This window comes from Pleurodeles waltl, chromosome 5, assembly GCF_031143425.1.
Source record: "Pleurodeles waltl isolate 20211129_DDA chromosome 5, aPleWal1.hap1.20221129, whole genome shotgun sequence".
In the NCBI taxonomy this organism is placed as follows: Eukaryota; Metazoa; Chordata; class Amphibia; order Caudata; family Salamandridae; genus Pleurodeles; species Pleurodeles waltl.
The window spans coordinates 1,345,354,696-1,345,364,294 of NC_090444.1; the positions used below are offsets into that span (position 1 = coordinate 1,345,354,696).

At 47.0% G+C, this 9,599-nt stretch overlaps 1 protein-coding gene across 1 annotated transcript in view; it reads right to left on the reverse strand.

Annotated features, from left to right (window-relative positions):
• Positions 1-8,203, reverse strand: part of PRSS35 (serine protease 35) — a 57,545-nt gene extending 49,342 nt beyond the window's left edge. The window contains exon 1 of the mRNA XM_069235608.1: positions 7,949-8,203. The gene's annotated coding sequence lies outside the window, so the exon portion shown is untranslated. The remainder of the gene's footprint in view (positions 1-7,948) is intronic.
• Between the last annotated feature and the right edge of the window lie 1,396 nt (positions 8,204-9,599).

Sequence of the window (9,599 nt, forward strand, 5' to 3'; positions counted from 1 at the left end):
AACTAGGGTAATGGCACTAAAGAAAACAGTGTTAGAGCAGATCTTGTGCTATCCCATGTGGGTACCAATGACAAATGCAATAATGGCTTCTGTATTGATTCTGTTAGTTATAAAATGCTTTGATTCGTTTGATGACAGACCCATCTATTCCAGTTCACTGGTATAACATTATAACCCTTATTGTACTGCCAAGCTACCTTGGTACCCTGGTTAGAGTAGAATATGTTAGGTGATCTATTATGAGGTTTGGTTTGTCTTCTAGATTAGTCTGAGACTGTGATGATGTCCTCGGCGAGGTTAGCAGCGAGTGATGAGGTGGGGGCCATTGATGGTAGCTGAGGAAAGGTCGCTAGACACAGGAGTAGATTGGGCTTCTCCTCCAGTGTTAGTCACTGTAGCTGTTATCACCTCAAATTGATTCCCTTTCGTCTACATAATTCCAGCTTCTCTTTCCATTTATGTAGACGTAGATGCTTTGCTCTAGGGTTAAATGCCTTCTCATGGGGTAGATCTATACAAAGTTTGCCCCAGAGGTCCTGGTCCCTAGGCGTTTTAACGATCAGGATTGCTGTTTTGGCTAAGACCTTGTCAAGATGGTAAAATGTGTTTCCGTCCCATGAAGATTATCCTGTGGTATACCCACATGCATTAAGGTCCTCCATTTCTTTGTTGGCTGCAGTGAAAATGTAAATTTGCACAGAAAAATATTTTGTACTTAAATTAAATCAAGGTATTCGGCCACTCGGAGCAGCCTATGGCCTACAGAATCTTTGATGGCAAAACCATCTGGTAGAAAGCTAAGTGTAGTCCATAATAGAGAAAGCGTCCACACCCTCTGTATGGAACATGAGACGCTCAATGCCTGTGAAAGCTTGGATAGATTCCCGGACCTTCAAAGCAGCCCATGTTCTGGGGCTCATTTGACTTCTCTCTGTGGCATCGACTTCAGGGTGCAAAGTGGAAAAGTGAATAAATAGAAGGTAACATTCTAACAGAGTGGCCTCGGCTTGAGTTCCAGACCTGTTAGTGTTAGGCACTTTGATCCAAAGTGCTGTTTTTAAAATGACCAAAAAATAAAGAAAAAAACTAATTTCACGTAAATTCACTTCACGCATGTTCGTCCGGTCTATCATAAAACCTTGCTGGATGTTAGCCTTCGTATGTCAACCTTAATTTCAGTGACCGGCCACAACAGACAACCTGTAGCATGTTAAGCCATCTCCTTCTATCTTCCCTCCGTGCAATACTTGCTATTTGATCTGCCAAAGAAACCTTTCGAAGGAGACAATGGAATCTTTGGCGTCCATGCAGTGATCCAGTTTATGATCTTTGCTAACATATTGGAATCTCCCACAAACAGTACCTCGGAGTGCATTAAAGATTTTTTATGTATGTAACATTCTTGTATAGCGCACTTCAAGCTGCCTTATAGGCAGGATGCTCGGTCCTATTCTGCGCAACATCACACCCTTGACTGAGTGTGTAAGGCACTGACAGGGACAGTGCACCTTATTACACTGAGGGCCAGAATTATTGAAAAGTGGCGCAGCGCGGTGCAGCGCCATAATTGACAGCGCTGCATCACTTTAGTAACATAAGTGTGTGCCGCATTTAACTGAATACGGCACACCCCTGCGATTTCCCCTGCGCTGGCGCTAAATTTAGAAGTCAGCGCCAACGCAGGCATCCTTGCACCATCGTGCAAGGATGTCTGTGTTGAGGGGTATGATTGTTTATGTGCAGGAAGGTGTCCCTTCCTGTACATAAACAAATCACTAATAGCGCTTTGGCACTTCTGTGTGTGTTGCACAATGTAGCACACATAGAAGTGCCAAACCGTAATTTCAAATGATTGTTTATGTGCAGGAAGGGACACCTTCCTGCATAAACAATCATTTCTGGCATTTAGCTCTTTCTATGCGTGCTGCAGAATGCAGCATGCATAGAAAAAGCAAAAAACAATAAAAGTATTACTCCTCGTTGCGCCCTGCAAACGCCACCCGTGGGGGTCGCGTTAGATTTTGCCCCTGCCTCACATTTATGAAATTTCATAAATCTGAGGCAGCATCAGAATACAATGGGTGTTGCTGTGGCACACCCAGAGCAACACCCATGCACGCCCCTTCCACACGCAGTGCTGCGTGGAAAGGGGCCGTATTTACAAGATGGCTTTAAGCCACAAATAGTGGCTTAACGCCACCTTGTAAATACGGCGTTGCGCTTAGCGCCACAGGAGCGTCACAAACAGTGACGCTCCTGTTGAGCTAGGGGCCTATAAATATGGGCCTCTATGTGCTGTTCAGACGAAGGCAAAAACTCACACCTGCCTTGACAGATAATTAGTGAAAGGTAGTATGGCTATTTGAAGCCGACGATCCACCGTTCACTGCAGGTGACAATTCAGTCTGCCTATTAAAGTGGGACAGGGATTCCCCACAAGCGTGACAAGTGAATGAATGCACCTGTCTGCAATAGGATTTCTTGGGGGGTTGCTTGGACCCATTTGGCCGTCCCAAAAGGTACATTAAGTCTTCACCACCTCAATGCGAGATACTGTCAGTGCACCTCCTGCCGGCATCTTTGCCTCTGCATCCACATCTGTAACATGCTGGATGCTAAAATGCAAAGGTTTATGTCATTTGCATGGTGCTAGGCTCCCAGGCAAATGAAGGCATAGCTCCTTCTGATCGCACCAACTCATATTTAGTGCTGCATGATCCATATTACTGAAAGGTCTGTACAAGCACATACAGCCCCTTCTGTAATTCCAAAGTGTCCTGGGGTGCAGAAAGTCTGTGCACACAGTTGCACCACCACCTACTCCCTGTCCATTAGGTTTTAGCCAAGGATACTTTACATGTAAAGCATGTTCACTTTACAGAGCACCTTTAAAAGGTGTTGAACTATAAGAGAACTATAAGAGTAGTAAGAGGAGAAAGCAAGGCACGCTTAACAACAACAGTTTTTTTGTAGAATGTCAAAGTTTGGGCTGGGAATGGTTTAGGAATTAGCAGAAGAGAAGGCTTTCAGGACATTTTCTGATGTTAAGAAGGGTGGGCTTAATCCTGATGTTGAGTAGGGACTTCCAAGAGGTAGTAACACCCCTGTAGAAGGGTTGTTTTAGGGCGAATGTTGTCCTGAATTTAGATACTTCAGTTGAAGGGTATTTCAGCTAGTAAGACCCCTCAATTCACCAGCAGTGGAGATCAATTATGCTAAGAAAAGCAGATTGTTGTGGCCTGTGGCTTCCTATGCAAGGTAACAAAGTTTGAATTCAATCCTGCATTAAATCCTGGGTTGACAGTGGGGTTAATGCAATAGGGGGTGATGTGATCAAACTTTATGTTAATACCTTCTTTTATATAGCACTTAATACTAAACTTCCACCAGTTTTAGGCTCGATTGGTGTTATTATTGCTCAGTATGGGTGGATGGTTAGTTGTCTTGCTGGGATTCACCCGTGTCCCACGCAGTTCATAGCAAGTCTGCGGTGAGTATATAAGCTGCAGACCACACACGCACTTTAATGAACCGTTTACTTTATAAGCCTTCTGTAGTTTTTCCTTTCTTGGTTATGTCTGTGACCTTTTTGGGATGTACATGCTAGTCTGGTCCAGTCTGCTTGTATAAACACTTCCTGTTTGTTGGCAGGTTCGGCTGTGAGTAGGTTTGATCACTTTAGCACTCACTGTCCTCAGGTCCTGCACTCACTCCACCACAGAGTCTGTCTGTTACCATTGTAACCATGGGCTAGCCAGGGTACCCTGCACCCAGTGCAAGGAAGGGCATTAACACCTGTTTGTTGTCTGAACTACAAAATAAATGAACCATCAGTGGGCCACTTAGGCCTCTGGGCCCTGGTTCCACTGCACCTACTGCACCAATGGAAGCTATATCCCGGATTCCAAATCCACCTCTTGTGTCTCATGTAAACTCCCTACCCAACCACCAAATGATGAGTTGACAGAGTACCACTGTCTCTTGCTCTGCACGTGAGCACTTGTGGTCCTGAGGTTTTTCTATCTTACTGTGAAGAGATAAAGTCACGTTTGAGAGTGGGTCTCTTGGGCCGTGTTGCATAAGTTACATCAGTGATAATGTCATTTTGGAACAACTGTTATAAAAAGGATTGATTGAACAGATGTTGGTACAATTATACACTGACATTTTGATGACCGAGTGATGTGAAATGCTGTAGTCATACTGGTCAGTTGAGAATATGTTTTGCACTTGCTAAGTTGCATAAATGTATTAGGAAATATGCTCTAGCGCCCTTGAAATGCATATAAGGGCACATTTATACTCTGCACTGAATTTGCGTCATTTTTTGTACGCAAATTTGGCGCAATCTTAACTCCATATTTATATTTTGACTCTAGACCCGTCTAGCGTCAAAATATTGGAGTTTGCGTCAATGAGATCATGGTAGGCGTTCCCATCCAAAAAATTGTGCTATATTTATCCCCCGTGCTAAAATGAAGCACGGGTGGGAGGTGGACCCAAATAATGGCGTTAAGCTTACTTAACGCTTTATTTAATGCCTGGGTCAGACCAGGACAAACACCATGGAATGGATCGAAAGGGGCCCACCCCAAGCCAAAGGAACTCCCCCACCCACACCAGAGGGACACCAGAGGATGGGGAACCCCATTCCAGGTAAGTAGGGTAAGTTTAGGTAAGTACTTTTTTTTTTTTTTTTAAGTGCCATTGTGAGACCAAGAAGGGCCCTCCTGCATGGCACTGGGTGCAATGGCCATTCTGAGGGAACACTGGTCCCCTGTGCTGGCCATTGGGGTGGTGGGCATAACTCCTGTATTTTCTAAGACAGGAGTCATGTTTTAGGATGGCTGTGCACCTGGAAATGACGCAAGGCTGGTTAGAGGCAGTTTTTTGCAGCTAACCAGCCTAACGTAATTTTTTGATGCACAATCTCCTATTCCCATACTGCCACCCGCACCCGGCTAGCGTCATTTTTGTTGACACTAGCCCAAGCTTAGCGCCAGTTTGAGCCATTCCATAAATATGGCACCTGGCTGGCAATCAGGAATGGCGCAAGCCGGCTGTAAACTTTTTGGTGCAAAACTTCATTAGTGCAGTTTTGCATCAAAAAGTTTAAGTATGCCCCATAGTGCGGACATGTTGGTGCACAACTGCGGCAGTGCTGTTAGTCCAGCTCTGTTCGTCTGTCTAGAAATGGAGCATATAACCACAGCACCGGTTACGCGACCGTGTCTACTGCATTCACTTAGAAATGCTTTAATTGCTGGCTTTACTGAACTCAGTTTCTCCCAATTTAGTTATAAATAGACTTCCACAGAGGGCGATGTATTTTGTGTGAACCTCTGTGTTTAAATCCGCACAAAGAAGAAATGGGAACGCTGTCAAACTATTTCTGACACAATGAGCCAAATATGCAGGGAGAGGGCAAAACAGGAGGAGGAAAGAGTGAAGAGATAATGGGGTTCAAACTGGGTCGGAGGGATGTGGAAGGAGAGAGGGGGGTGAGGTGTGGTACAGAGTGATCAGATATTCGAAGAACATGAAAGACGTGCAGAATGAACTACCGCATATCGGTAGACAGGCAGAGAGAAACCAATAACGAGTCAAGAAAGACAGAATTAAACGAGGGGAAAGAAAGCGCCACTGAAAGGAGAAATTACAGAATGAAGGAGGTCTCGTTAAAGTGGGTGGGGGAAGGCTAGGGATGGAGGGAGGAGGCAGGGAATGGGGAGCACAAAAGAAGACGTGGCAGAGGTTATTGAGAAAATAAAGAAAGAAGAGAGGTGTGGGCTGGTGGGCGATGCAAACGGAGGGTTTATTGGGAGGCAGATTACAAACAGGCGCGTGACACAAAATAAAACTACAGGAAAGACAGGCGTTGAAGTGAAAAGAGAGGTCGATGCTTTGGAGTACTGGGAACGAGGCTGCAATTGAGGGAGAATAAGGGCGCTGGGTGGATAGAGGGAGATTTGGGTGTGGAGGAGAGAAGTCGGGTGTCATTTTCCAGCAAGCACGCGTAACAGTGGTGGAAGCAACGGATCTGTCCTAGGTGGCAGCAGACCGCTGGCTCCCGGTTCCCTCCCCCCGCCTTGAAAGGGGTAGCTGGTCTCTGACCCGATCCCCCCACCCACCCTTCTCCCCTCCCAATCATCTTTCCTCTGCAGCTCGCGACCAGAGCTCTGAGCACCGGCCTGCGGGCAGAGACCGCCCCCTGAGGCCAGGCCTATCATTAGCAGGTAAATAAATAGGTGCGAGAAAACCACCCGACGAAGCAGCCCCCTCCCACCGGCAGGGGCTGAAAGCACCTGAAGAGCGAGCAATGCAACATTTAAAAAGAATGAGTTTCTGGACACCGTGAATGGGGATAATGACAGAGGTCAATTTGGGAGGGGACTAAAAACGACAACGTTTCCCAGTTTCTAAGAGGATACATTCTTTCACCATACCCTCAAAATCCAGTCACGGCAGGCACCTATGACTTCTACTCACTGATAACACATGGGATGCGTGCTCCAATCACAAGATAATTCTGACAGAGAAATTGTATTTTGACGCTCTGTTAAAACCCTTCAGCCAGACATATTTAAAAAGCGACTACTAAAATAGCAGCGAGGTCATGTCGCTGGGTGAAATAGGGCGTTTATGTCAATCAAGTATACATACTATATACATGGTGGGAAAGTGCATTTACACGTGTGCACGATGATAGGATACACTAGGTGCAAAGGTTTCTCTATGTAGAGAGCTGTGCTCAAGCTGAAAGTCACTGTCTCAAATACCCAAGAAGAATGGCTCAGCTTTTCATCCTGGCAAAGGTGGCTAAAAGGAGTATCAGTGGTAATAAACAAGTGGCGGATATCAGTGACAATGGAAAGCACGTTGGAGGATGAGGTGGGGTTTGAGAAGAGTGGAGAAACGGCCCTCTGGTGCATTGTGTGGCCTTCTGCCTGCCTCATGCAGCAGATGAACCCTGTCCAAATGCTGGTGAGGGGGTGCTGTGGGATGAATCTTTGTTGCCGTGCTTGACAGAAAACTATAGCTCTGCTCACAGTTTCTTAGGCACGCCCTCCTGATCACCCAGGCCCTCATACTCTACTCTGCAATAACCTCTCACACACACCTGGGATGCGTAACCCTGTCCTCTGTCGGAGCCGCAGTCACACTGCCCTGGGCATGGCCTCTCCAGGTCTACAGAACTTCCCTCATGTTAAGCCACAGTCCCGGCCCTGGACATGCCACCCGCCCCTCCCTGTCACCGCAGGCTGCCTCCTCGGTCATTAAAATCAGTGTTTTCTGAGTTATACAAAGACGGACCTTCTGCATAGGATGTTAATTGCAGACTGCGTTTTCCAGCCTCTCTCATCTGAGAGCGGTTTTTCGGCAGGTCGGTTCTTAGTGCCGCTCCAACATGTGTTTTTCTGCTCTCGTCTGAGACTGCGTTACTAAACTTAAAGCTGGCACAGAGGTAGTCTCGAGGCGCTGAGTGAATTCGCTCCCGTAGAGCGGGCGCGGAGCTCATTTCAGCGCTCCGCTGCCTTTGTCGCGTAGCATCTATACATACATTAATGCGTACACATGCTTCGCATCAGCTGAAAGCTTCCCTCAGCATCTGGGTAGTGCAGCGCGGGGCATCAGGTGCAGCGCCCGGACGGTGAGCCGAACGCACCTTTACTCACCCAAGACAGAGCTCCAGGGCAGCCATGCATCAGGTCATTCACCAGAGGAGAGGATTCTACCTAGGTAGGGGCAGTCTTTATTGTAGACAATTATGTTCATATCTTCAAATATTTACTTCCCAAAACATTCTTAATTCAAAGCAATTAAACTGTTCAAACACAAAGCATCCCCTTGTTTCGCAAAGCCCCCTCGTTTAGTTGAGCCTTTCCATAGGTTGTCATTCAGGCGCTATATTAGCACCTCATAGACTCAAGCAGTGCACCCCTCTTACCTGCGGCTGTGTAGGAGGTAAGCACTGCAGGAATGTGCCTGCACGTGGGATCGACCTCTTTGTGATGAGACGCTGATATTCAGGGCGCAGTGGCTCCCTCAGAGGCTTTTCGTGAGGTCCTTGAAGTGAAGGAGCACCGGACACCTCCCTGCCAGCACAGCAGCCCAGAGCTCTGACAGAGGCAGCGGCCCCTCCTGCAGGACACCGAGCAGGCGCCCCCTCCTTCAAGGGCACGGGGAGGCTGCATTGAAACCTTGCTTTAGGAGGGGAGTGTGTGGGATGGGGGCATAGGAGGAGGTACTATGCGAATATAGCAAGGAGACGGAGAGAGAGAGGGCGGAGGGGCGGGGAGGAGACCGAACACGGAGGAACAACATCCCGCACACGGTAGACTGCTCCGGGGGGAGGGGGTGGCAGCTGCACCGCCGCCGAGTTGTGGCACACTGTGAGAGAAGGACATGGATCAGTATGTCTCTTTTATTAATACACACCTCACTAAGGGGGGAATGGGGGTGTTCACACAACACAGAGCAGAGGAGCACCTTTGATGCAAACAAACACAAGTGACAGGTGTGCCTTTGAGGGTAGCGAGATTTGAGGAGAAATGCCAACACCCACCCCCGAAGAGACATGCTTGGTGATGGACGGGCATTTAATCAATGAAGACCCTCTCTTGGTCAAGGAGTTTCATTATATTTTATCGTGTAAAACACACCGGCACTGTCGCAGATGTTACCGGACACGTGCAGAGATGCTCCACAGAGCCTATTAATGTTTGAAGGTGGTTGCCGCTGTGGGCTCCGGCTGAAACGTTTGCAAAATGAGAATAGGAAAGGACGAGTCTTCTGCACCAGACTGCCAGGCGTGGAGCCTCTGGGCCTCGAGGCCAGAGGGTGGAGAGTTGGGGAGGATTCATGACGGCGTCCAGGAGACAGGCTTGGTGGCAAATAAGACGGTCTTGTGAATAAGAAGCTGAAGCACCTCCGTAGAGAGGTCAGAGGGAGCATTGTGAATACTGCCGAAGTCAGATTCGCACGAGAGGGAGGGAGGCTGAAAGATAACCATACACCAGAGCTCCAGGCGTGTGCGTGGTGGGAGATGTATTTCTGTTTGTCAGTAAATAAAGGGCTCCGGTGCTAATGTTTAATTTAAACCAAGGTGTAACTGTCCAGTGTGCGGCCTGTACGTGGTTAAAGAAGGGTAAAATAGTCTTAGTGTAAATGTAGGATTCCCTGTATATTTTTTAATTTAGATCTAAATCTACAAAAAAGACTAGTAATTGAGAAAGGCTTATGAGTGATAACATATAGGGGGTTATTCCAACTTTGGAGGAGGTGGTAATCCGTCCCAAATGTGGCGGATTTACCACCAGCCGTATTACGAGTTCCATAGGATATAATGGACTCGTAATACGGCTGGTGGTATATCCGTCACTTTACCGTCACTTTTGGGACGGATTACCACTTCCTCCAAAGTTGGAATAACCCCCATAGTCACATAAAATATATAATTATAAAGGCGCACACAGAGCTGTGAAACATACATTTCAGAAACAAACACAACAAGACGTCACAACACAAACACACATAAAGTAAGCACTATTTATATTCACAAGTTAACAAAGCATCATACCATGATCACAGGATTATTT